The 27729-nt window shown below is 44.3% G+C and overlaps 1 long non-coding RNA gene across 2 annotated transcripts; it reads left to right on the plus strand.

Moving 5' to 3' along the window:
* Positions 1–9713: 9713 nt before the first annotated feature.
* Positions 9714–19123, plus strand: LOC136636615 (uncharacterized). 2 transcript variants are annotated; one of them, XR_010793533.1, is made up of 3 exons: positions 9717–9909; positions 14938–17074; positions 18626–19123. It is a non-coding gene; the product is annotated as an uncharacterized lncRNA (long non-coding RNA). The 2 variants fall into 2 exon arrangements; XR_010793532.1 differs by lacking the exon at positions 18626–19123 and having other exon boundaries at positions 9714–9909; positions 14938–16070.
* The last annotated feature ends 8606 nt before the right edge of the window (positions 19124–27729 follow it).

Genomic DNA, 27729 nt, shown 5'->3' on the forward strand with positions numbered 1-27729 from the left:
TAAATTACCTTTCCAATGATATATAATATGATGGTATTAATCATATATATCTAGATTTTCACAATTTTGGTCACTAGTGTCAAGCTCAGCTTGTTGCCCCCCTAAAGCTTGATGCCCGGTGCAACTGCTACCTCCTGCACCTCCTTAGCTATGCCACTGTCTGGATCACTTGTAAAACATTTGCTTCTGAGACTACTTGGCTATTAGTCCCTAACTTCCCCAGAACTGTGTGTGTGTGCAGGGGAAGATTATGATTCTTTCTCCAACACATTTTAGACGTGTCCAGAATTGAGTTTGCACATCAAATTTAGAAGTAGTCTACCTCAGAATGCCAGGTGCAAGGGAGCAGGATACAGGTGGGCCACTGGTGGGCCATCTGGTGGGCCACTGTGAGATAAAGGAAGCTGGACTAGATGGGTCTTTGTCTGATCCTGTAAGGCTCTTCCTATGTTCTTATGTTTTTATCTCTCTGTGCTGCCTTGACCACTGCAGACTTGTGTTCAAGTGCACTTTCTTCAGTTTTGCATGACATAACCAAATCATAGCACACCAACTATATTAAAAGGCTCTTGTGCAAAGACTCAAAAAAGAGCTATTACTGTTATTGAAGGAGGCAGTGAGTCATCACAAAAAAAAAAAAAAAAAAAAGCCCCTTATAAATGTTTTGGCTTTATTGAAAACTTTATTTTAGACTGACATTCTGTATTAACGTTTGAAAGGTACTGGTGTTTTGTACTGATGATTGACATGAGTTCCCATCCTTTCTGGTTCTGCTCCCACTTGCAGAGGAAGCCATCTAAACTTTCAAAATTAAAAGAAAAAAAATGCAAAGAGTCCACTAAGAGCTTCTGCATTGCTCTCGAAGACAGGGAGATACTATTTTCCAGCAATATTTCAAACACTCCTTTAATAAATGTGTTTCATTTTCGTTTTTCTGATTTTTCCAATGAAGCCCAACTTCCAAATTGAACCATCACTTCAAAGCTGAACATGATGGCCTTGTTTGAATGGGGCTAGGCCCCTGGGATTATGCTGCATATGACCTCATAGTGGTGTGTGAAAGAAGACCTGGGAAAAGCAGTCATTGGATTTGTCTGGCATGCATATGCATATAACATAGATCTCCAAGTTAAGGCTGATTCTTCACCATCCCTTTAGTAGTTCTCTGTCTTCCAAGCAAATGTGATAGCTCTTACACATCAAAACTCTCTCATGGCACCAGGTTGGGAAGATTTAAAGTGCAAAGAAATATGTAAGGAAAGTCCTGCTGGGCCCAGGGTGACCAGATGTCGTAACTGCAAAAGAGGACAAGGCATCCCAAAATGTAGGACAGCCAAGAAAAATGTAGGACACGACGAAATAAAGGCTAAAAACACTTGTATATTGATTTCATGTGGTTAATTTAAACACTGTGTTACTTATTATATTTAAAACTATATTACATATAATTTATTACATATACTTATAAGGGTACAATCCTAAGGTGTCCTTGGGCCAGCGCAAGCTATCCCAGGAGGGTTTACACCTCCTCAAGAGTCAGCTGGGCCTATGCAGAGATGCATGCCAGTCCGCAGAGGCTAAATCCAGCCTCTGCGCCAACCATGAAGGGGAGGCTTGTGTTGGCCAACCTTGGCCAACACAAGGGTCTTTGGAAGGTGGGGAGGAGGCAGGGAGGAGGCGGGAGGGAGATGTTCTGGGGCAAGGGGAGGTTTGGGGGAGGGCGGTCCCAGGGGTGTGCTGTGCGGACAGGTAGGGAGCGGGAGGCATGGGCTGGGTCCTGGCAGATATGCTGAAGTCTAGCCCTGTTCCTGAGCAGCGTGGAGTGGCTGCAAGCTGCTTCACTCTCCTAGGACTTATGCCACTTCAGCAGGTGGTACAAATCCAAGGAGATACATTGGGGCTGCAGTGGCTTACCCAGTGTTAAGGGGAAGAGTTTCTCCTTACCTGTGGCTGAGCCACTATGGGCCCCTGTCTTGTGCTGGATACAGCACGGGCCTCCTGGCCTGCCTGTTTCAGTGCAAGATAGGATTGCACTGTACTACATGTAATTACATATAATTTATTAATTACAAGAAGACTATGCACTGCCTGCTTACAGGGGCACCAGGCTAAAAAAGAGGACATATCCTAGAAGAGGACATCTGGTTACCCTGGCTAGGCCAGACAAAGGCTCTTCCTGGTTCAGCATCCTGTCAACATTCATAATCATTTGGCTCAAAAACTTCACAATGTTCAGGTGTATGATGAATAAAGCATCATTTATCTGAGAAATTCTTCTCTGGTTTGGAATGTTAAACAAGATTCTGCACATGTGCATTCAGTGGGGTTTCATCTTTTTGAGCCAGGAGAAGAAAGAAAAAAACCAGATAAGCTTGTTCCAAACACCCACCAAGAAAGCTCACAATTACTGAACCCATTCCAGTCAAGCTTCCCCTGGGGGCTGGGGATAAGAATAGGCCCTCAGTTTGGCTGTACTTGTCGTAAGAGGCGACTAAACAGCCACCGGGTAGATGGGACTCGTCAGCCTGGGAAGGCAGCTCATCTGAGAGAAGGAAAACTCTGATCCCAAACCTCCACTGCCTTGTGGCTACATCCAGTTATGGAAAAGGCTTCAGGAGTCAACCTCGAGGCAAAATCCAGAGCCGGAGTCCCTGAGGCAGTTCATGGCTGAACACAGTCACGTTCTGGCAACTCCTGCGACGCCGCTGGAACCAACCGTATTGGCTCTGCCTTTCCATTGGACCATTTCAGCGACGTGGAGAGGGGGGATTTGCTGCATGGGTAACAGCCTATCCTCCATACCTACTTTACCCAGGCTTCGCGCACTGGAGAGGACACTCTGTTCCAGAACCACCATTCAGAGCGTGACACCATAGTCTTCCGAGACTGAAGGATGCCAACTCCAGTCAAGCTGAGGGGAGGTTACCTATCACTTGTTTCTGAAACACTATGAAAACATGTGAAGAGAAACAATAGCAGAATATGTGTAACATCTACTACACTCTGTGATGTGATGGAACTATGCTAGGAGTTTTTCCACCCCTTCAAGAGGCAGCTAATGAAGGGGACTAAGAACAGAGAAACTTGCGACATGGTAATCTCATGTTGTATATTCTCCAGTACTTAACATTACTGGAGAAAAATGAAGAAGGAGATGAGCAGCTGCTGTCTTTGGTAGCAACCATGCATCTCATTCTAACCTAAGTCAAAAAGTGTGGTTTGGAAGTTGAGCTGTCACCTGGAAAAGCTAAGCAGGATCAGCTTGGGTCTTGCCTTGGGTGGGTGACCAGAAGCCACTGGCCAGAGATGAAGAAATGTGGAGGAGTATGGAGGAGTAAACTGGCAAGGAATGGATAACATCCTGAGAACCAGCCTGAGGCATGTTTTGCAGCTGCCTGTGGAAGCTTGAAAAGCTCAAGAGCTATAGAGCCAGAACAATGATTACACCATGAAGGGAAACATCTAAAGAAATGGAGAATTTTGAGTTTCTCTCATAGAATAAAATTGTAAAGAACTCCGTTTGAAAAAATGGGGTTCATGGTCAACCTGCCTATGTAAGCTGCCATTAGTCTATGAGATGCAAGCCTACAGGTAGTCTTCAAGAGAGCAATATATAAATACTGTGAATAAATAAATAAAAGGCATAGTAAAATTAGGCGAACATAAACATATACCATAGATACTCGCCTATAGTACATAAAATTTTTGCCAAGTAATCAAGCTCAAATTATGACATCACCTTATCTCTGGGTCAATCAGAGGGCAGAGCCTTTCAAATCTGAAAAGTTTCCTTTCTTGCTAAAGCAGGCTCATTAGAAGCAATGCAGAGATCATTTGTTTCTACAGTAACTTTCCTGGGAAATTCCAGCCAAAGTTAACCTTTTATTCTCCTCCATTCCCTTTTGCAAATACTGCTGCAACCTGGTTCCTTTTCGAAAATGCATGCATTTGGCAGAGGTCTTTTTTCAACACCAGGATGGGAATCCTCCTTTCCATTTGAAGCAAAGTCCCAGGCTACAAAGCAGTGGGTCTACTTCTCAGTAAAAAGGGTTGCAAATATATGCAGCTGCATATCTCTGCTGTGAATTGAATTTCATACTCCCAGTTGTGTGTTATACATTGTATGTTATAAGTAGAGCTTCTGGCTTAAAGGTGGATTTGTTTCATGGTTCTCCTGCAGTGGTTCCCAAACTTTTTCACTTGCATATCCCTTGGCAGCCCGTTTCCATAAATTGTACCCTTCATATTAGGCAAATGTTTGTAATAATACAAGCTCTCATCTCCTCTCTGTGAAAACCCAGACTTCATGTATTCATCACATATTTTCTCTTTTCATCTGTTTGAAGAACAGAAGACTCTGCCTTTGCACTGTTTTGCACCAGAAGCGTCCTGAGAAATTCTGAGTGATTGATCACTTTCTATATTATGTTTCAGCTTTTTTACTGTGCTGGTTTTCAATTCACTGGTTCATACATGAATTGATGACCAAAAACTAGCTATTGGTGGGGTTTTCACAACCAACTAGCTACCTCCCTTTTTTGCCTTGCTGGTCCTTGCAAGGCATTCCTGCCTTAAAAGGCATTCTGAAGCATGACCAGCCTTCTTCTGCCTTTATTCCATTCTTTTTCAAGTACCCCTAAAGGTCCTGTTGAGTGTCCCTGGGAGTACATGAATACCAGGTTGGGAATCACTGTTTTACTGGTATGTTGTTTACAGTGCACTTACTCTGATAGTGTTTACAAAAAGGTGGGGAAGACCAGAATTTAAAAAGAATAAAAATGTATCTTATGATCTTTTACTATGTTTTTAATAACTTAGAGACCATAGTTCTTAGGTAACAATTAGTGGTAGGTTATTTTTCAGGATCTGGCCTCAGGTAAAATCAGACAAAACTATAGTCAGACACCCCCCTAAGTTTAACCCCCAACTTATCTGAGGGTCACAGAAAATTCCATGATTTTTTTGCTCAAAACCTGCCCTCATCTGTGAGGTTGACTTATAGACATGTGTCTTCAGTGGTTAAGTGTATATGTCCCACTGATTTCGATGAAATTTTAAAAGTAACCTTTCCTGGATTATTTCCATTACCCTTGCTTCATGAACTTTCTGCTGCTTCATTTGAGGAGCACATGGAAGAATCCACCATCAAAGACAAGCTGTTCATCAGCCCTGCAGTGTCAGGAGAGAAATGAAAGCTGACCCCGATGGAAAGTGACTCTGTGATCCAAGAGAGCAATTTTAGAATAGCCAATTGCCGAGAGACGAAAATAGAATCCTGTGGGGACTTTTCAGGAACATCATCAAACAAAATGTTTCCCAACTGTACAATGAACTATTTGATGACGAAACAGAAATGAAACTGTTTCATTAAGGAACAATGAACAGGGGCTCACAATGGACAAACGAGTCCAGGAAGTTGTTATCTCTTGTATCAGAAGAAACCCCTGGAGACCTCAGCAATGGAAAACAATGAGCAGCCATGAATCATTTCAAGGAATAACTTCTTTTTACCTTTGGTTCAATTTTTTTTTATAGTATTCAAAACAGTTCTGAGTTGTACTTGGTTGGCTACTGGGGAGAATACAATCTCCCATTCTGTTGACTAATGTTAATTGCTTGTTCAAGTTTCTAGCCTACCCACTTAGGGAATTGTGATACCCAAGATAAAACACCCAAATTTAAAAAAATCAAAGAAAACATAACAACATAGGGCCAAATCCTATCCAACTTTCCAGCCCTGGTATAGCCGTGCCAGTCTGGTGTGTGATGGATCCTGTGGTGGTAAGGTAGTTTTGGAGGCCTCCTCAAAGTAAGGGAACGTTTGTTCCCTTACCTCCAGGCTGCACTGCAGCTGCACCAGCGCTGGAAAATTGGATGGGATTGGGCCCATAGTTAGCTAGCAAAAGCCACCTCCCCCCCATTGTATCCATGAGCAAGTGAAATGTTTCAAATGAAATGATTCTATACATTATATATACATTCAAATATAATGATTCTATACATTATATACATACATAAGTACTGGTAACTGCATGAGAATAATTAAAAAATGCTTTCTATTGATTAAACAATATCATACTAAAACTTCCACCCACCCCACATCCCTTGTCTCCCAGAGCAAATTCACAAATTACCATTCTAGTGATAAACCTAAGATTTTGCTACAAATAGTCACTATTTGCAACAAATAGTCACTTGTAATCAAACCTGCAGCTTTGTCTTCAGAAACTCCTCCTAGTCACTGTCCTGCAAGGACCTCCTCTGTTCATGGGTAGACAATTTGCATGAGCAGAACACTCTCTCTGCAAGTGAAAGGAGCTTCCAGTGAAGGAGCTTCACTCCACTAAAGGCTAAAATTCAAGTTGATGTGAGTATAAGAGAGAACTGTATCTGAAAGCGTGAATCACATAGTCTATTTGTTAGAGAAGCAGCATTGGCTGAACCTTCCGGTAACACACATACTGACCTTGGAGGAACCCATGATTGCAGTAGTGGCATATGTTATAAGATATACAAAGCTTGCCTCTGCCATGTGTTTCTATAGTTCAAAATGAGGGAAACTGCTTTGCATTTTATAAACATAGTGCAACTTCTCTAGTGCTCTTTCAGAAGGCTTAGGCTCCCAAGGCAAGGGCAATCCATAAAGCTGAATGACTGTCAATTGCATGTTGATTCGGTGGGTCCAAGGCAAGGAAGGACTGTGCCTTTCAATGAAGTGCACATTATTTGTAGCTTGCCCAAAGTTCCATCCCATGTGACTGAAATGCTTCCCAAATATCACATGGCAGTAAAATATAATAAATCAGCATGTCATGTTGGCTTGCCCATGACTGGGTCAAAGTGTTAAAAATAGGATTGGGTCACTGCTATGTTTAAGTTCTGGCAGGTCACCTTGTTTTTAAGATAAGAATATAAAAACATATGGAGAGCCCTGCTGGATTAGGCCAAAGTCTCATCTTGTTACAGAATCCTGTTTCCTCACAGTGATTCATCAGGTCTCTGGTTAGCCCAAAAGCAGAAGACAATGACCTTCTTCCAACATGGCTCCCATGAAGCTGGTATTCAGAAGTGTCCTTCCTCCAGTCATGGCAGCAACAGCACTAGGAAACAATGTTCCCAGTGTTCCTAGAACAACTAGTCTTTCTCATACATGCAATTTTATTTTAAACAGAAAATTATACAGGACCAACCCTCAAACACAGAGGGGGATATCAGGTTAGTTTGTTATGTTGCTAGTCTGGAGTATTTCCACTGAATGAAACTCAAGTATACTTTAGGAAGAATTAATAGCTGCAAGGATCAATAGGAGCAGATTGTCTGGGAGTGTGATAGAACCTTACAGCCCTACCTAAATCCCCTACCACCAATGCAGCTGCACCACTGGAGCAGCTGTTGCATTCTGTGGGGGCAGTCCCAGAGTTCTCTGTGTAAGGGGACATTACCTTTGCCTGGGGGTAAGCCCTTGGGTCTACTTGGAATCACCCCAGCAATTTAGCTGGCACAAGTATGAGTGGACCAAGGAAAGTAGATGGAGGCCTGGAAGGAGGATAGGATATTGGTGGTGCTTCTGCTGCAGACACCATCCCCTTCCCAGCTGCCATCTGTCTCCTCCTGCCCTACTCTCTGCCCCATTCCTCCTCCTCCATGCCCACCCACCTCCCTTACACACACGCCCCATACTGACTGCTCACTGCTTGTGGCAGTGGCCCAGCTGCACAAAGTGGTGTATTGTCTTTTGTGACAGCATTACGAGAACAATGACACTAATTCTGGCAGTGAAAGGCCCCCATAGGATTGGGCCATTAATTGAGGTATTTCAGTGAGAGGCACTTTTCCATGATGTAAACACTTGAGTGGGGCTGAATATGGGAAGGAACCAGGTAGATCAGAAAGATCAGTGCAATCTGCCCCACCCAAATGTGTGTTAATCACTTGCAACTCCATCCTTCATTCCTTCCCTGACTTCTTGTTACTCTGTACATCACACAACAACTGCAATAATAGACATCACAAGGAGGGTGCAACCCACATTGGGTGACATGCGGGGGGGGGGCGTTGACACTGGCCAAAATTTTAAACATCTTGGCGTTTTCGAATAATACCATCACGTTATATATCATTCAATGTGTAATTTCATGCAGAATGCATTGAAACAAACTGCATTGAAACATTGAAAAGTTATAGCCAAAAAACCAGTGGGGCAGGGCAATTGCGCACAACCACACCTACTGCCTGGGGCATTGCCCTGCCCACTGCATGGGAGGAGGTGCATCATGGGGCACCAGGTGGAGCAAACCCTAGTGACACCACTGATAATAGTACTACCATGAAGTCTGTTCCAGCTGTTATTCCATAAGTAGCTTTCTACCTGCTTTGTTGAAAGCATACATGCTTCTATATTCTTTGTATGGGCCTGTCTCTCCAGCTCCACATGAATTTAGTGTGTCTTGATTCTTTCATCTCTCCCTTTCCAGGCTTCTGAAAGCATTCTGCTGCAGTTATATTTTATTCTCATCTTCCTGGTTGACTGCCCAATCCTGTCCACCCTTTCCTAGGAGTAAGCCCCATTGACTCTAATGGGACTTACTTCTGAGTAGACATGCTTAGGATTGGGCTTTCAATCGAAGCAACAGCTCTTCCAAAGCATAGATAGCAGTTGGTCAACTGGGATTTAAATATTTTCTTAATCCCCAAGGTATTTCTTTTCTAACATTACAACATTTTCTTAGGGTCATCACGGAAAGGACTAATTACTTCCAGTCTCTGGGATGTCTAGTGGCCTTAACATGCTGAAATTCCATTTCTATATTGTACCCACCCAGTCAACATTTCTTTTTTTTTTTCTTGTTCAATATTAATAGAAATCGGTTTTGAGGGAGAAAAGCCAAACCGTTGCCCATTCCGACTCCTCCCTGCCCAGTTTTGTTTCCTCGCCACCCACCCCTTCCCCACTGCTGCCTTACCTGGTTCAGTGAGCATGACAGGAACTGGTGGCGGCGGCATTGCAGTAGTGCTACAGCTTGCAGAAAATGGCTGCCAGTGGCACTCTGAGAGTGCCCTCGACAGCCATTTTACAACAGGAGAAGTGCTATCCACGATGGCAACCTATTCTGCCTGGTAACCCCATCCATGATAGGATTGGGCTGTTTGAGAGATAAGCGAGCCACTAGTTGCTCTACTAGCCTTCACATGAACACATGAAGTCATTCATATGAACGCATGAAGCATGTGTCATATGAACACATGAAGCTGTTTATGCTGAATCAGATCATTGGCCTATCTACGTAGGTCCATCTGCACTGGCTGGCAACCACTGCCCAGGGTCTGAAGCAGGGATCTTTCATGGCCCTACCAGGCAATGCCAAGATTGAACCCAGGACCTTCTGGATGCAAAATATGTGCTACAAGATTGAATTATAGCCCCATCCCCCAAATTTCAGTAACTGGACTTGGCTTGGCTTCATGGCACAAGACAGCATACTTGCACAAGAGCTCAACCAGTGGGAATCAATGCCTAATTGTCCCAGGATAAAAGTGGGGTGGAAGAATCCTTTGCAGTTACCCATGCAGAAATGTATATGTGCTTGTTGCTCCCACAGTAGAACAGGTGCTAGTGAATAGAGGGTGGAAAAAATATCTGGATAAGACTGTGTATCTAATCTGAGAATGGAATTTTCCGTCGCTGTTCAATTCAGGCACAGGGCTGGAGCGAACCAACCAGAGCTTTGCATTTCTGCAGTTGTTTACGTTTTACAGCCTGCCTCTGTAATGGTTTGCAATTTACGGTTAGGCAATAAGCTCCTGGCCTTATTGTTTAGCTTTGAAAACTGAGCTGTTTCTTTCCTCTTTGAATGTTTGTGCTACAGGTCACAGCAATGTCTCTAACGTGTCTGAGCCTGGAAGGTCAAGGTAAGGAGTGTTTTGCCCGAGCACAATGGCTGTTACTGTGTTAGCAGCTATTGAGGTTACACAGGCTTGATAACATCAATGGGAACGTTCAACTGTGGGTGATTAGACAGGATGGCTGTGATTGCTGGCTTACTCACAGGCCAGTCCACTAAGTACCATAAATGTAACTTGCCGAATGGTACAGGAGAAGTCTGGGGCATAAACAGATAAATTGTCCTTCATATCAGACTTGTCAGTTGTTGCTGTTGTCTAGACAGGTGCCAAACTGTATTTATTGCCCTAGGAATTTACACTGCCGCAAAGGCTGGGCTTTGCTATCTGCTCATGATCAATTAATACAGGTTGCATTCTGCGAGTAAAAGTGCATCATTATTTTCACTAGGAGGTCCACACTCCTCCAGCCCAAGACTTTTAAAATTAGTGAAGTTTCTGCCCCTGCATTCTGTCACATGTCTGGCTTGTCTTATTTGAAGAATTCTACACCTGATGGCTGCTTCTCCCTCCTCCCCAATTCAAGAACATTTCAAATGTTTGAAGAGGGACTACCCACACATTCCATTTAAAAAAAGAAAAAAGCAAGAGGATGTCCTGTATTTATCAGGAAAAATGCCACTGCATCTTGACATCTTCCATAATTTGCATATTCAATATATATGAAAATAAACAAACCAATTAACAGCATTCCTCTGGGTCAATATATCTCTCAAAAGTGGCTTCCAACCCAAAATGAGCTGCTCCCTTGGTGCTTGCCCACATGGGATTGGAGAGAAAGACAGAACTGTTCACACATGTCTGTTCATGTGTTGATTGCATAGCCATGTGGGCCACTGACAAAATTCTCATCCATTTTACCTCACCTTTGCCTCCTTGGAGTGGACCCTGGGATCTTATAAGGAAAGGTGGGAGCCAACTTCTCCCAGCAGCAGTGGCTGGTGAGTTCTCTAAGAAAGGGAAAAATGGGGTTCTCCTTTCCTAGAGCAACAGCAGTTCTGACAATTAGCATTTCATTCAAGGGATGGGTGTGGGTGAAGTTTCTCTTATACAGTAGTAGCCCTATTGAATGAAGGCATATCATGGAATTAGCTCATAATCAGCTAGTGCCTGTATCCTATTAGTTAACAAAGCAAAAACAAAACCCTTTCCTACATTTTGTCATGAAAGCAAGAATTCCTTTATGTCCAGTACTGCAGTGTGCTCCTAAGGTGTGTGTGTATGTGATTTCAGAGAGTAACTTCCCATAGACTTTGGCTCATATGAGCTTTGACAGGCCTGGTTCAACCTGCAGTGGTGCCCCAATCTTCTAACCCCCCCCCTTTTTTTTGTGCACGCACATACCCTGTCCTGCCATTGCTGCCACCACTGCCCGCTCAGCTGCTTCTCCAGACAGGCCATACTGGGCATGGTCTTCCTGGTCTGTTTTGAAGAGGCCAGGCAGTCAAGGAGACGGTGGCAGTGGAGCAATTGTAGAGTGCCTCATCTTTGTTATTGCTTCCATTCTATCATCCTCTGCCCACCCTGTTTTGGAGAAGGTAGGAAGCAGTGGCAACAGAGTCATCCTGTTTTGATTGGTCCCCTGGAATCAATTGGAATAGGATCGTAACCACTCCCGCTTCCTCCTCCAAGTCTGTAATCTATCATGGAAGTGGCACTGGAGGAAGAGTTGGGTTGCTGCTGCTTCAATCCACTTCTTGCTTGCTCTCAAACTGCAGGCGCAGCCCAGATATTACATATGTACAAAGAGCTGAAAAGTGGAAGAGACAAAAGCAAAGAGATCAAAGAAGATGAACAAAACTGGGACCTTCCTCAAAGAGGGCTCCTTCAGAGACACAGGGAATGAATGTCGTGAACATGGTTTGCATTGCATGCAAGTTGCGATGAGAGCCATTTATATATTTTGTTTGCTGTCTTAACACACTTCATAAGTGTGTATAGTCCTGTGCGCATTTTGCAGAGCAGGTGGGAAACCTTTTAATCAGGGCATGGAAATTGTATGGAGGGTCAGAATATTCATAAACACCCCCCCCCATATTCCCTTTCATTTGCAATCCATCTAGGCTTCCCCCTCCACAATTTACATACATGTACGTGTGCATACACACAGAGACACAAACAAATGCTGTAAAAGTGGTAAGAACATACAATTAATCCATTGCTTCCCTTCTTCCCATTTGCAATTAATTGTGGCTGCAGTCTTAGCCACACTTACCTGGGAGGAAGCCCCATTGATTATCATGGAACTTACCTAACATATGTAGATATGCATAGGATTGGGCTCTGTGGCTCTTCCTCTATCATTTATAAATTGTACACCACACAAATACATTTCTGTTTGTTTACAGTTCATCCAAGATTACCTTTTCTTGAGCAAGCCCTAGGTTTATTTTCCTCTCCATTTAACACACAGGTGTTGTAAACACCTGTTGTAAACAGGTGTTGCCTGGGCAGGTGCTCATCATGTAGTGATGCTAATGCTGCCTCCATGTGACTTGATGCACATGTGCAGTCTAGGTAGGCAGTTCGGCTCTGCTGCCCTGATTGTCTTAAAGGGTCAGCATAGTTCAGTCCCATAAGACAATCTCTCCATGTACAATATCAAGGGAAGCAAACTGCATTATTATAAAATGCAAATAATTTTGGCTTCCTTAACTAGTGTAATCCGCTTGGAAGAAGGAAGAGCAAAAGGTGAAATAGGAAATGATTCTCCTACCTATTATCTCTCCCTTCTTTTATTCCAACAGCAGAGCCCCCAAGTTCAGGGGAAAGAGATGGATGGAAATGTGCAGTAGCTTACCAGTGCAGCCCAACAGCAAATGTAACAGGGGCAGTACCTTGACATCAGCAACATGGCTTCAGAGAAGTGGTTGAGATGTGGAGAAGAGGATGTTTGCCAGTATCCACCTGTATATTTTGTCAGAGAAAAGCCTTAACCCCAGACTCTGAACTTTTTCCCCTTTTATTGATAAATAACATAATACAAGAGATATGAGTATAGTGCATGATAATGTTTGTAAGGAAAGAAAAAAAAGAAAAAGAGTGAAACACAAGTGAGAGAGAAATAAGAGAACTGACAGAAAAAAGTCTATACAAAAATATCAAAAAAGGGCTTCCAAATATATAAAAAAATATATCAACACGAAATTGTCTTCTGCATGCAACAGATTCAAACATAGATAATGCCAGAATCTTCCCTCCATTGGGTGATAGTGGGTGGGCATTGGTCCTTCCAGGATTTAAGTCTTTTTGCAATAGTTAGGGTTCAGAGAGTCCATCTTTGTTGTTTTTCAGAAAGTTCCCAAGCATGACTGAATGAGTCAAATCTATATTTCCTGGCCATACAGGACCCTAAATATTGAACTGACATGATTGTAGGTGGGGCTCCATCTATCAACCCATGAGGAACCTAAAACTGTCCATCTAGTCAGGGGTTAAATACCAGGCTTCCAATATAGCCCATGAAGGCTTGTCAGAATTTATAGAATGGTCCCAATAATTGGTAGAAGAAAGAAGATATGCCTGATGGCATAAATCAAGATCTAGATATCCAAATCCACCTTCAGTGTAGGGAAACCGCATCCTCTTTAATGAAATTCAAGGTTGAGAGGAGCCCCAAATAAATTTCGTGAATAGTACATACAATTTGTGAATATATTTATGGGGTATATAAAAAGGAATTGAGCGTAGCATGTATAAAACACGTGGAATAATATTCATTTTTATAGTCTTTACTTAACCCCATAACAACAGATTATGCCCATCTGAGAGGCCCATCAGAGAGGCCCAGACAGAGAGGCCCATCTGTCCAAATCAAGTGATATTTCATTTATGAGTTTAGTTAGTACTGTAATCTGTGTTATATTGCTAGGAATTTGTACACCTAAGTACTTAATAACATCCAGACACCATTGGAACTGCCACTCACTGTACATACTACGAAGAATATTATCACCAAGTGGCATAATTTCAGACTTGGTCCAAACCCCAGACTCTGAACATCATGATTTCTCTTTATGTCTTTACCTCTATATCTCTCTTGTTCAGAGCAAATGTTATGGTGGTGACTACAGCTCCCAAGTACGACTTTGACATTCTCATGCCCCTGCCTGTTGTCCCCTCAATTAATATTTGCAGTGGTAGCAATTCAGTCGACTACAATTAATTTTACCACTGCCTCCCAGTAGACAAACAAGGGTTTGAAGCAAAGGAGAGAGAGAGAGAGAGAGAGAGAGAGAGAGAGAGAGAGAGAGGAAATACAGCCTTGTGGGAGAAAGAAAAATACTGATTGGGATAATGCAATATGTTTTAATCCTTTCTTATACTGAAGACTTACAAGAGAGGTGACTCACAAACTCACACAGAGAGGCTGTCATCACTTCTCTAGCCATCCTACAAGGTGAGGAATGAGCCTGTTAACAGTTATAAATGTCTTGTTTCTCACTTTGGTGGCTTGTTGTCTTATAGTTCACTTCACTTTGCTGTATCACGAAGATGTCTTTTGAAATGTGAGTGCTGATATAATGAAACCTTCAAGACACCAACGTGTGCTCTGTCTTGCTGCCTGAGGACCCAATCCTATCTAATGTTCCACTGCCGGTACGGCCGTGTGTATGGGGCGTGCGCTGCATCCTGTGGTGGGGAGGGGAAATCACAGAGGTCTCTTTGAGACATGGGAACATTTGTTCTCTTATCTCATGGCTGCAATGCAGCTGCACCAGTGCTGGAAAGTTGGATAGGATTGGGCCCTGAGATACATTTCTGCATGGTAAGAGGGACAGAACTATTTGTTCCAGTTATAAATATTTATTCCACAGGGACAAGATTACATTTACCGACAGAAGTGTGAAATGTAGGCATGCTGCAGCAGCATTAATGAATGGAGAGATGAATGTGGTTTTTGTGACTGTAGAAAGAGCTTCGCTAAACTGAAGGATTCCACCATGTTTCAGCTGCTTGCCATGGCTATAGCACAGGTCAACAATGCATTGCTTAGAATGAAGATCAAGCCAATTTCTTCCTCTTGCTCTTTTCTAGAAATCACCTGCAAAAACTCATAGTATGGGTTGAAGAGGGAAAGAAGATGGAAGCTCTGAAGCCCTCCACTTCCATCCTTAAGTACTGGAGATAGGTCTAACTTCAGGAGTCTGCAGCTGCTGAGGTCCTAGAACCCTGGAAGAGCCCCCCATTACTTGCACTGCTGAGAAGGAGCAACAGCTACTACCTACCCTTTCTGATCTGTCTTCTCTTCTGTACTTCCTTTGGAAGGCATCACAGCTCAGTGGCAGAATATATGCTCTTTCTTTTGTTTGGTCCCATCCTAACGATATGCTTGTTCATCTTCCCTTGAACATTTTCAGATGTTTCTCCTCGAGAGGAACTTGGACATTTGCTGTCAATGTCACTTTTTATGTGATTAAAGTACCAGCTCTATTTCCAGGCATCTCCAGGGAAAGGAGTTTGTAGGGTTGTGACCTTGGCCTGAGACTGTCAAAAGCCTTGACAGTCAAAATGTTGAGAGCAGACAGTTCTGGGCTAGGTGTTGTAATTGGCTGAGTGCAATATAAAATGGCTTCATATGCAAGGCTGGCCCAAGATCTTCAAGTGCCTGAAATGGTGCACCTCTCCTTAATTAGAGGCATACCAGCTGCTTTCTCTACCAATCCTCTTTTCAGTGCCTGAGATTTAAAAAGGAATAGAGAAATGAAGAATGAAAGAGAGTAGAGTAGTATAGTGGCTAGAGTGTCAGAGATACTTCCTCTTTTGCTCCCTCTTCTTTTTGAATCCAAGGAATGGGAAGAAGAGGAAGCAAAGGTGGGTGGAAGGCAGGCAGGCAGCAGGTGGCCCAAGTCAAACTCATTGCTAGGTCAGGCCAGCCCATATGCTCTTCATGGGAAGGAAAAATCTACAACCCAGAGTTGTTGTTCAGTCATTAAGTTGTGTCCGCCTCTTCGTGACCCTATGGGCCACAGCAAGCCAGGCCTCCCTGTCTACCACTAACTTCCAGAGTTTGTTCAAATTCATGTTCATTGACTCGGTGGCACTATTTAACCATCTCATCATCTGCTGTCCCCAAAGTAGGGGAATGCCTTTATAAGCACCAACCCAAAAGTAACAAAATAGCAAACTGTGAGCTTTCAAGTTCTACAGAATTCTTCTTCAGGTAGATGGTAAGTAAAAGGATGAGGGTAGAAGGGACATGTTATGGGAGTTCCAAGAGTTTTCATGGGAAACTTAACACTATAGGCACAATATATGCCACCGACAAACCCACAGCACAGATCTAATGCAGATGCCCCCTTAATAAAAGCGGAAAATCTTGCAATAACTCTTGAGTCACTGCAGGTATCAGTCCCACTGCACCCTATCCAGGTGGAGAGGGGAGAAAAAAGGGGTGCTGCAAAAAACTGCATATGCGTCAATGGTGTGCATCAGTGCTATAGGAGATGCAACATGTAGGCACAGCAGGATGAATTTCAAGCACCATGCTGCATTTTCTGCCTCTTTAGGGCTTAGACTGGGACTTTCACATTTCTTTTCATTCTGCGGTTCAAAATATTGAAATACTATATCCTGGCATTTTAAGCAGCATCTGTTTCAGCATGTTAAGGTAGCTCTGTCTGGCTCCACCTTTGTTTGGTCAGGTGTCAGCTCACCAAATTGAATTAAAGCCTCTATTCATTGTGCCCCCTCTTCTTGACATGGTGAGTCCCTCTGCTAGACTTTTCACAGCAACCCCACCGAAAATAATTTGTTTTCAGTTAATAAATCCCTGTGTACATGATTGTACTCTTCCTGAGAAAGGCTTTACCTGAATAAGAAGCAGCATTTCTGTGGGACTTGTTACTGAGCCAGGCAATAGGTTTGCTTACAGTATATGAGGAAAGAAAGGGCAGTGCTTTTCCTTTGTATACATGCAAGTTTAACCTTTCTCCAGGTGTATGTATGTGCTCTCTCTCTCTCTCTCTCTCACTCACACACACACACACACACACACACACACACACACACAGAGGACACAAACAGTGACTGTTCTTCTAGGGATTCCAAGGGCCTGATGATCCCTCAGTCTTATGTTGACCCTGTAATCATCATGCTCCTTTTCTTAACTCACATCTCCCAGAACAAAAAGGCACTGCACTTCTGAGTTTGATGGCAACACATGGGGAGAATGGTAAGAAGTGGAATAATGTACTTCTTGCTTGAGCAAGTGGGAAGCAGATAATTGCATCTGCCCTTGGTTGAAGGGAGGCGGTGGTGCCTCAAATCTGCTGCCCTGCCAGTCCCCTCACAACCTGGATCAGGTGGCCTCAGTGACGGGCTGGCTGTTCATGCTATGACTCCAAATGCATATTTGGGATATTGGAGGTGGGATAGGGGTGCCAGATGGACGAAAAGGACAGGTGCACTCTTGCTCCCCTCCATACAGATGGACTGGATTGGGAAGTGGTCTAGTCAGGCTCTCTGTACCACTGCTTCTTGCTCCTTTCCATGTTTGTCGTTAAGAGCTGGAGACAACCCTGTTCCCACAAGGGCTGAGTATTGTGGTAGATTCAGCCAATGGAATCTAGGACTCCATGCTTGACTTCCCGGGCCACTGGCATCACCTCTTCTCTGTACCGAACATAGACCACACACATACCGAACTTCTTTGACGGCAGTTAATAATTAAATATATTGTTACTTTGATCAGTCACCGATATTCCAGCCTGCTTCACCAGTTCATAAATATTTACAGGAGTCACAAGGCTCTTTGTCTGGGTATTGTCCTAGCCTCGCCTCATTGTTGCTAAGCACCAGCCTGAAGTGAGTTCGGCTTCTCGTTGATCTGTGCTATAAAGGAAGTAATCTGGTTAATAAAAACATTTGTTGTTCATTTGTAAAGAGCTACTTCTCAGCTCTCCTTTTGAGGAGAAAGGTTTGGGGCTGTCTCGGAAAAGGAAAATTGGAATATGTGATGCTGTGTTGTCTCTAGTCAAGTGCATAGTTCAATATGCAGGGAATTGGTTTCAGTCTGGTCTGCACAACATGTGACCACTGAACTGAATAAGTACTAAGCTGAAAAACTCAGTAAATGCTGGATTTTATTTAGAACTTTGCAGGGCAAGATACATGGCTGGGGATCCAATGCCTGTGCCACTTATACGCATGATGTACCCACTACCACTATGGCACATTGGGTACTACACCACCACTGCAGGTCGAGTCACCATCCCAGCCAGATGGGCCCCCGATGGGTGGGGATCCTCAGCTAGTGTCCAACCTAGTGTGGGGAGGGGTGGAACGGGATACAGGGTGAGCAGAATGAGGAGGAGATGTGGGTCGGGTGGAGGGCAGATCAGGGCCAGGAAGGGGCGAATTTGGTGGCAGCTTGATCTCTCCTTTTGGATCAACACAGACTTGTGCCAGGTTCACCCATGTTTGAACAAAGGTTCCCTTGCCCTGAGGAAGCCTCACAACATGCCGATACTCTCCCATGGGATACAGCGGATGCTGTGTTGGCACTGCTGCATTGCCACACGAGGAAGGGCTTTGGGCTATAATATATATTATAGCTATATGTTTATCTATAGCGTTAGCAGTGGATGAAGGAAATAGCCCTCCACTGTTGCTTGCCCCCAGCATCTGGTTTTCCAAAGCCTTCCTCAGAATATGGAAACTTCATTGTGTGAGATGACTGTGCTTGTCTGTGGATAAACTGTGCCTGTCTGTGTTTTCTGTTCAGAAAACATGTCAACTGGGACGCAGATGCTAATGGCCTCCAGAAACTATGACAGCACCACCATGGATTCTAGATGATGTTGTCGGATCACCCAGGAATGTTCCAGACAGTGCCATTCCTTCATCACCTCATTCTTACAGAGGCACCTCATTACTGCTCACATTTCTTGATGAAACCACTTACCACCTCTGATGGGCACTTTAACGATCTCTGTTTGTGTACCCCTGCGGAACTGGAGGCTTGGAGTGTGCCTATGTTTGACCACATCTCTTGATTACACGAGACAAGACTCATGGAGGCTGCAAAAGTGGCTGTGGTGAATTATGAATATATGTGAGCATGGAGGGGAGAGAAGATCAGATAGAAGTTTATGGGAGAGCTTTGTGGTGTTAAAAAGAGAGTGTACTGTTTCCATATGAGAAAATGTCTAGAGGCAGTTTACTTAGCTGGAACTCAAGTGGCAAATAGTTGTATTGGGAGTAATATACGTGCAGTCTGCTATGCGAATTTATTGAGCTGTTGTGTTTCTTTAACTGCCTGGCTTGTCGGTGGTTTCCCAAAGGAAATTCATGGGAGGTAGGAGCAAAACTTTAGTCCTTAAGAAAATATGAAATTAAGCATTTTGTTTCACTTTCACCCGTGCCAACAAATGCACACTGTGTGAAATCCAGCTGTTTGGAGTTTTCCTCTTTTGGGAGGGAGTTCACGATTATTGAATTCAATAATCTCCCACCTCTTGTCTAAACCCAATGACCATGAACCAGAGAAAGTTCAGTTGCAAAACAATCCCATTGAAATCAGTGGGCCAAGTTAGTAAGTTGTGACGGATCCTAAGCATCATTCTCTCAATGAGCCTTAAGCACAATCCCCAATAGCCCAACCCAATAGCCCAATCCAACCCCCTAGCAATTTACTCAGTTCAGTGGCACTAACAGAGTGTGCGCTGCATTCTAGGGGTGGGGGGCAGATGGCCTGGAAGAGACAAGTGAAAGTATTTTGTAACATAAGAAGAGCCCTGCTGGATCAGACCAAAGGCCCATCTAGTCCAGCTTCCTGTATTTCACCAGATGCCTCTGGGAGCACACAAGACAACAAGAGACCTGCATTCTATTGCTACTCCCTGTTGCCTCCTTTACTTACCTCTCTGTAGGTTGCCCTGCCATGAATGAGTCTCCTTGAACCTCCACCAGCTCTTTTGCTAGCGTAAGTCTGAGGACAGTCAGGGTGGGTCCGGCAGGAGGCCTAGGATCTCAGGATGCACTGCTGTTTCCTCCTTCTCCTGCAGTGAACCAACCCCTGCCTTGCCCAATACCTACCCACTGCCCACCTCCTGCCTGCCTCTGCTGCATCCCTACCTATTCTGGTGGGCATCCAGGAAACACTGGCAGGTGTATGGATTTTCCAGCCATTTGTGGTGATGGATCTGGAGTGCTCAATGGCTGTGCACCTTTTGCGCCACCATAACAGGACTTATAGCAGTAGATTGCATGATCCACTGCCATAGACCCTGCTGTAACTGGGCTGTAAGATTGCAATCCTAAACACACATACCTGAGAAGAAGCCCCATTGAACAGAATTAGCCTGATTTCTGAGTAGCCATGCATAGGATTGTGCTGTAACTTTCCATAGATCAAGGCCCTTGGACAAGAGTCGTCGATAACCCAAACAATCATTATAAAACAACAAATCATTTATATATCAGAATACTGCCTATTGTTGTGTGTTATGGTATTGCCCAGTGCTTCCCACTTCCTGAAGTGACAAGAAGTTCAGGAACTGCACTCCCACAGGAAAGAGTACTGGAAAAATTAAGAACATAAGAAGAGCCCTGCTGGATCAGGCCAAAGGCCCATCTAGTCCAGCTTCCTGTATCTCACAGTGGCCTACCAAATGCCCCAGGGAGTACACAAGACAACAGACACTCTATTTTGGGCGTAATCCTAACTGCATGCTGGGCCAGCGCAAGGGACTTGTGCTGGCCTGGGAGGATTGCAAACATACTGTAAAGCATGTTTGAGTCTCCCTCAGAGTAAGGAGGTGCACTGGCCCGCAGAGGCCATATCCAGCCTCTGTGGTGGTGGCAGCAGATGAGACTGTGCATGCTGAACTAGGCCGGCGCAGGGATCAAGGAGGTGTGGGGAGGGCATGGAGGCAGCAGGGAGGAGGCGTTTCGGGGCAGGGATGGTGGCAGTGGGTGGGCACATGGGCAGGCAGGAAGCGGGAGGCAGAGCCAGAATTCAGCAGTTATGCCGGATCCTAGCCCCATTCCTGGGCGGTGCGGAGTGGCTCCAGGGTGCTGCATTCTGCTCAGATCTGCGCCACCTCTTCAGGTGGCATGGATCTGAGTAGACCCATTGGAGTTGCTGCGGCTCTCCCCAGGATAAGGAGAATTTTTTCCCCTTGCCTTGGGCAGTGTCTCAGCCAGCCCCAAATTTGCGCTGGATACAGCACAGACCCACCGGTCTGCCTGTTCCAGCACAAGTTAGGATTGCGCTGTTATACATTTACAGGCAGAAGATAAGTGGAAGAGAAGACATTCCAAGGCAGCAGATCTGCTATTCGACATCAGTTTCCTAGAAAGGAGTCTTGCTCCCCTCAAAAAAAATCTCAAAACCTTGGGTTTTGTTGCTGAAATTTAAAGCAAGTACATCAGTACCTACTCATCAAATTCAATAGTTCTATAACCTCAATTCTACAGTATCCATGGTTGGAAATATTTTAAAATATTGAATGAGTGGATAGCAGTATTGATTATTGGCTGACCTACAGTTGGCAAATCTAGAATGGAGAATGTAAGAAGCAGCCATGATCATTAGCAGGCTGGGACAAGTTTGCCTGAATGGCTCCGTGACTTGGTGACTCAGGAATGGGACCTAACCTATTTCAGTTTGGGTTGCCAGTAGGGACATGGGGGGGAAAAATCATTCTGATCATCATGAAATATGTACTTGCAAAGTCTCCAGCTGGATCAAAATGCAACTTTCAAATCACGGCCATCTGAGTTCCTTAAGAAAGTTTTGTTATTCTGTGGAAAGGAGCTGCAAACTCCAATTGAAGGGGCAGCAGGGGACCCATCTTAAAAACCCATTGGTATCATCAGCAGTTTTATAACCATGCAAGCTCCACATGGATTGCAGATCCAGAATGGTCTATCTGGACCCTGTTTAATCTGATCCATATACCTACATATCTGTTGCTATAAACCATGCAAAGGGAAATGAATTGTATGCATTCCTCATTTCCTGAAGGACTCTGAGGGGAAGTGAAGGTCAGAGATGTTCTTTGGAAACCTTTGTAGAGGATTTAGTCGAGTGTGAAAAGAGGAAAAGGAAGCAAGAGGTTAAAGAGCTGTTGGCCTTGACTGTGGCTGCTATTTTGATGGTGATGTAACCGACTTATTGGATTGTCCTCTGGGGCTCTCTGTACATTTGAACACAAATCATGCTTTTGACAGTGTTTTAATCTGCCAGGAGTGCATTTCCCTTCATCCTCTCTTTCAAACTCTTTACCTTCACAAGTTCAAGCTTGATCATTTACTGCTGAGATCTCTGCTTGTTTCACATGGGGTGTGTTGCTGGGATCAGCCATGCCAAGGTGATAGTCATATGTAAACAAATGAAACCTCACTGTTTACATTTTGATCAAGAGACTTTATGGCTTAGCTGTAGCTGTGTCAGCAGTTGCCATGTAAGCCCAGTTGTGTTTGAAGAGGTCTTAAGCATAATTCTGAAAGGGGTGTGGAAAATTGGCTTTCAACTAGCATCACACCCTTCCCAAACCTTAAGGCAGCATGAACTCCAGACTGGTTTAGAGCTGCCAGGTACCTGCATTCCATTCGCTGAGAATCGAACAAAGTGTGTGAGAACATCAACATACAACATGCTTATGAAATCAGGAAAGATTGCCAAGGCTGTAACTTGTTTTCCTCACTAGGAGAAGCCACCACTTTCCTAGGTTGAGCTTCGAAGTAATGAATGTAAAAATTAGTTACCATGACTTACAAAAGCTTCTGTCATTCTTTGACCAAGGACAAGTACCTATGTACCTTGTAGTGTTTAAGAACTATTAACACTGAGAATCCCTAGCATGTATTCACTGCTGAAACAGAGACGCCTGCGTTGGCTTGGTCATGTCGTGAGAATGGATGATGGCCGGATCCCAAAGGATCTCCTCTATGGAGAACTCGTGCAAGGAAAGCGCCCTACAGGTAGACCACAGCTGCGATACAAGGACATCTGCAAGACGGATCTGAAGGCCTTAGGGATGGACCTCAACAAGTGGGAAACCCTGGGCTTTGAGCGGCCCGCTTGGAGGCAGGCTGTGCAGCATGGCCTTTCCCAGTTTGAAGAGACACTTTGCCAACAGTCTGAGGCTAAGAGGCAAAGAAGGAAGGCCCATAGCCAGGGAGACAGACCAGGGACAGACTGCACTTGCTTCTGGTGTGGAAGGGATTGTCACTCCCGAATCGGCCTTTTCAGCCACACTAGACGCTGTGCCAGAACCACCTTTCAGAGCGTGATACCATAGTCTTTCGAGACTGAAGGTTGCCAATACAATACTGAGAATGTGAAAGTTGAATAAATACAGTTGAGTTCAGAAGTTCAGAAGCTCATAATGAACACCTTCCTGAAATGAATAATGTACTGTTCATAAGACCTAGCCTACTCATGCAATGGAATGAGGTGGGGAGGAGGTCATCCTGCTCTGAGGTGGGAGACTGGACTGCACCACCTCTAACAACAGAAGGGTGATCACATTTTTGGTGGTTTTCCTATGCGAAAAGGAATAGGGAATGTCCTGGACTAGCATTTTCTCCTAGAAGTGCAACTTTTATGTGCAGGGAGTTGTTTTATATGAGGAACATTCACAATTGGTGTTGCTGTTAGGCAGGAACAGGCAAGTTCAGTGGGGCTTGACTCAAGTCAAGTCGTTGAGCCACTGCCTCCCGTGACTTGACTCAAAAAAAGAGTCATAACAGAACACTTTTCGAGTCGCCGAGTCACCCTTTAGTGACTCTAATTGAGTTACCCCACCTTTACCCCTCCGCGGAAAAAGTGGGGCTGCTGCTGAGGGGTGTGTGTGTGTCGCAGTTCTCTTTACTCACTCCCCCTGATGTCCCCGCCCATCTGCGAGAGAGCGGGACAGACGCGGCAGCTGGGAGGCTTTCCAGTATGACCCGATCCTTTACAGCCCTACTGAGAAGTAGTTCCACTGTAGCTGCTCATTCAATGAGGCTTTCCCCTCCCAAGTAACAACAAACCCATAGAAGACATGAGGTTCATGATTGCTATGAACTGCCCCCCCCCCGCTTCTCCACCTCCTTTTCCCCCCTCCAGACAATCATAAGCCAAGAACCACCTTGGGTTCCTCCTCCTGCCCTCCCTCAGCCAATGAAAATATCAGAATGCCCATCCTTTGTCCATCCTTCTTTCCTATCAGAGATGGGAAAAGAGAGCCCAGTCCCATCTCTCCCCGTTCATTGCAACATTAACTCTTTCCTGCCTCCCGGCTGAAACATCTCTGCTGCTCACCCCATCGGAATGCTGGACTCATGAGGTTTTTACACCCAGACACAGTCAGACTTGAGTCATCATGCGCGGGAATGAGTGCCAAGTCGGGAGGCCCTGACTTGAGTCTTTTTCAGTCTTCCACGCGCGCAACTCATGAGTTGCCAAGTCCCCCCAAATCACACAATTTCACAACTCAAGTTTGAATCATCCAAGTTGAGTTCCCAACCTTGCTATTAGGCTTGGCCCAAGCTGGGGTGGCCCCTGAAATGGCTTCCAAATCTTCTGTTCCCCCTTTTTAAAAAAAATGTTGTAAGTGCACCAGTGAAGCTGCAATATCCAAGGTTGTTTGTCCATCCAGTTTGCTACTGTCAGCACTGTCATTAGTTCTCCAAGTAGTACCTTGTAATGTACAGCTTCTGGATAGGTCCTCTGAAATATTAAGCTCTGTGATATTACCTAACAATGCAACAAAGTGCGCAATCAAAGTGTCAGTCATTAAGCTCATCACTATACCTTTTCATAGACTGTATTTCCTGTCTTTCAGTCATATCCTGTCTTTCAGGCAAAGGCAATTCAAGACTTCTGTGGTCCTAGATGGGCCTCTGAGTGAATGTGAGGCTATGAAGAGGTATCTCTCCTCAATTCCCTTTTAACTAAGCTATATCTGCTACAAGTCTACACAATGGGGACATAGAGAGAAGCTATGTGACTACTTTAGCATTATGGAACTCTTGTAATTGTGCTATTTAATCCTAAATGTTCTGGAACCAAATTTACTAACATAAACTTATTTCTTTGAGCCAGAGTTTATTGGAGCTGAATTATACTCAAGACCGAAGATCACAATTTTGTTATACTGTACTGTTATTTACCTAGATATTCTTCCCATGGAGTATCTAATAGGGTTGCTTATTGATTCTGGAGTCTACACAGCAAATTACTTTTACAAATGATTTTTTTTTTTTTTTGCTTAATGACTGTTTGAAAAAGCATCCTTCGGAAATGAATCATTTGAATTGTATGGACTCTGCCTGAACTATGCTTCAGTGGAAATGCATAATGATAAAAACATTCTTGCAAATGAGAATATATGAAGCATGTTGGTCTTACTCCATATGTTGTAATGTGGGACCAGCCGTTCACCTCTTAGGTGCAATTAGCTGGCCCATCAAGCACAGATTTTAGCTCTTCAGGAGGCAAGACAATTTGATCAGCCATGTCAAGCAAGCAAAACTGGAGCAAAAATCAGCATATTTTTAAAAGCAAGCAAATGAACAGGTCCCATAGGGCTACAGATTCTGGGTCCAAGACATAGCCTGAGTTAATGAAATATTGTTCCAGGGGAGATCTCCAATGGAAATGAAGAGTTTCATGTAGGTTGCCGCAGTCATGTCTGAAGGTAATCCTGAAACTTTGAAATGATTCATTAATGCAATCTATCAAGTATTATTAATCACAGATTTAACCATCAATGTCCTGATTAATCAGTCAGGTTCACCCTGGGAGCAGTGCAGATCTCTCTTCCTATGCTTAATTTAAATATTGCTTTTTCTTCTAATCTGTTGTCTTCTTAGAAAACAATAAACTTTCAAAGTAGAAGGAGGCTGGCATGCAATTTGTTTCACTAGTAAAATTTCAGAATTTGATTTTAAGTATTTTAACTCCAAATTTCTGTGTTCAGTGAGAAATACTTTACTTCTTAATTGAAAATTCAACAGGTTGCATTCTGACCTTAAAAGAACATAGCACTGCTGATGTAAGCTCCCTCCAGAACCCAAAGAATTTTTCCACTCACACGAAGACTCCTTCTGCTCATTGAGGATACTGCAATGCAAGCAGAGTGCTCCTTCTGATCCTCAAGGGTGCTTCCAACAGAGGAGCTATGTTCTGCTAGAAGTTAAGATGTAACTCAATAACTTCATTTTCAAATATTTTTTTTAAAAATTCATAACATTCAGAATGCACAAATGTAGCAACCAAGAATGGTTGCTACATTTGTGCATGTAATATCTAACTGCATGAAATATCTAACAATGAAATATCTAACTGCACTAACACAAAATCTTTCACAAAAAGTGTGCATCTCAATACTATTTACTGTCCAATCCTATCCCTCACCACTGGCAAAGATACAGCCATGCTGATTGGGCCATTGCACTAATTATTGTAGATGTCTGTTAAATCACCCAACAACAGCATTTTGGAGTTTAACTACTTTGGGGTTTAACTTAAGTGTTACCCTCCTGATTTCTTTACCCTGGGGGTAAAGAAGTGTTACCCTCCTGATTTCTTTACCCTGGGGGCTGGGGGCTAAGAATAGGCCCTCAGTTTGGCTGTACTTGTCGTAAGAGGCGACTAAACAGCCACCGGGTAGATGGGACTCATCAGCCTAGGAAGGCAGCTCATCTAAGAGAAGGAAACTCTGACCTCAAACCTCCACTGCCTTGTGGCTACATCCAGTTCTGGAAAAGGCTTCAGGAGTCAACCTCGAGGCAAAATCAGGAGCCGGAGTCCCTTAGGCAGTTCATGGCTGAACACAGTCACGTTCTGGCAACTCCTGCGACGCCGCTGGAACCAACCGTATTGGCTTCTGCCTTTCCATTGGACCATTCCAGCGACATGGAGAGGGGGGATTTGCTGCATGGGTAACAGCCTATCCTCCATACCTTCTTTACCCAGGCTTCGCGCACTGGAGAGGACACTCCAACTTCGCCATACGGCATCGGCACAACACGGGAAGCAGCAGTTTACCGGTTATAAGTCTTTGCTCGATTGGCATAGAGTATGACGCCAGGGGCTGCTTCCGATGGTGGGAGAGATCATTGCATCTCATTGGGCAGCTACCGCCCGCCTTAAGCTGGGCAGTCCCCAGCCAGTAAGGTGTTGCCTCGCCACGGTCCGTTAACCTCATGGGGTGCGTGGGGTTTAGGGTGAAAACCGACAAGCGGATCGACAACTCTGCACCATGCAACAGAAAACAGAAAACTACTGCCCTAAAGCTGGGCACCTGGAACATTAGGACAATGACACCTGGCTTCTATGATGACCTGCAAGAAATAGACGACGCACGCAAAACAGCTGTCATCGACATGGAGCTGAGCAGACTGCAGATGGACATCGTCGCCCTTCAAGAGACTAGGCTGCCAGATTCTGGATCTGTCAAGGAGAGAAATTTCTCATTTTTCTGGCAGGGAAAACCACCAAACGAAACCAGGGAACATGGCGTTGGCTTTGCGGTCAGAAATACCCTGCTGAAATCCATCATCCCACCTACTGTGGGAAGTGAAAGAATTTTGTCCCTGCAGCTCCAGTCATCAGCAGGACCTATCACTCTCATCAGTGCTTATGCACCGACTCTGTCGTCTCCAGCAGAAGCCAAAGACAAATTCTGTGATGACCTGGCCACCACTGTCAAGAAAATCCCTGTAAAAGAGCCATTGTTCATCCTCGGCGATTTCAATGCTAGAGTTGGTGCTGATAACAGTTCATGGCCCACTTGCTTAGGTCAGTTTGGCACTGGGAGGATGAACGAAAATGGCCAACGCCTGCTAGAGTTTTGCTGTCATCACGGTCTCTGTGTCAGCAACACGTTCTTC

The sequence above is a fragment of the Tiliqua scincoides genome, chromosome 1 (assembly GCF_035046505.1).
Source record: "Tiliqua scincoides isolate rTilSci1 chromosome 1, rTilSci1.hap2, whole genome shotgun sequence".
NCBI classification, from domain to species: Eukaryota; Metazoa; Chordata; class Lepidosauria; order Squamata; family Scincidae; genus Tiliqua; species Tiliqua scincoides.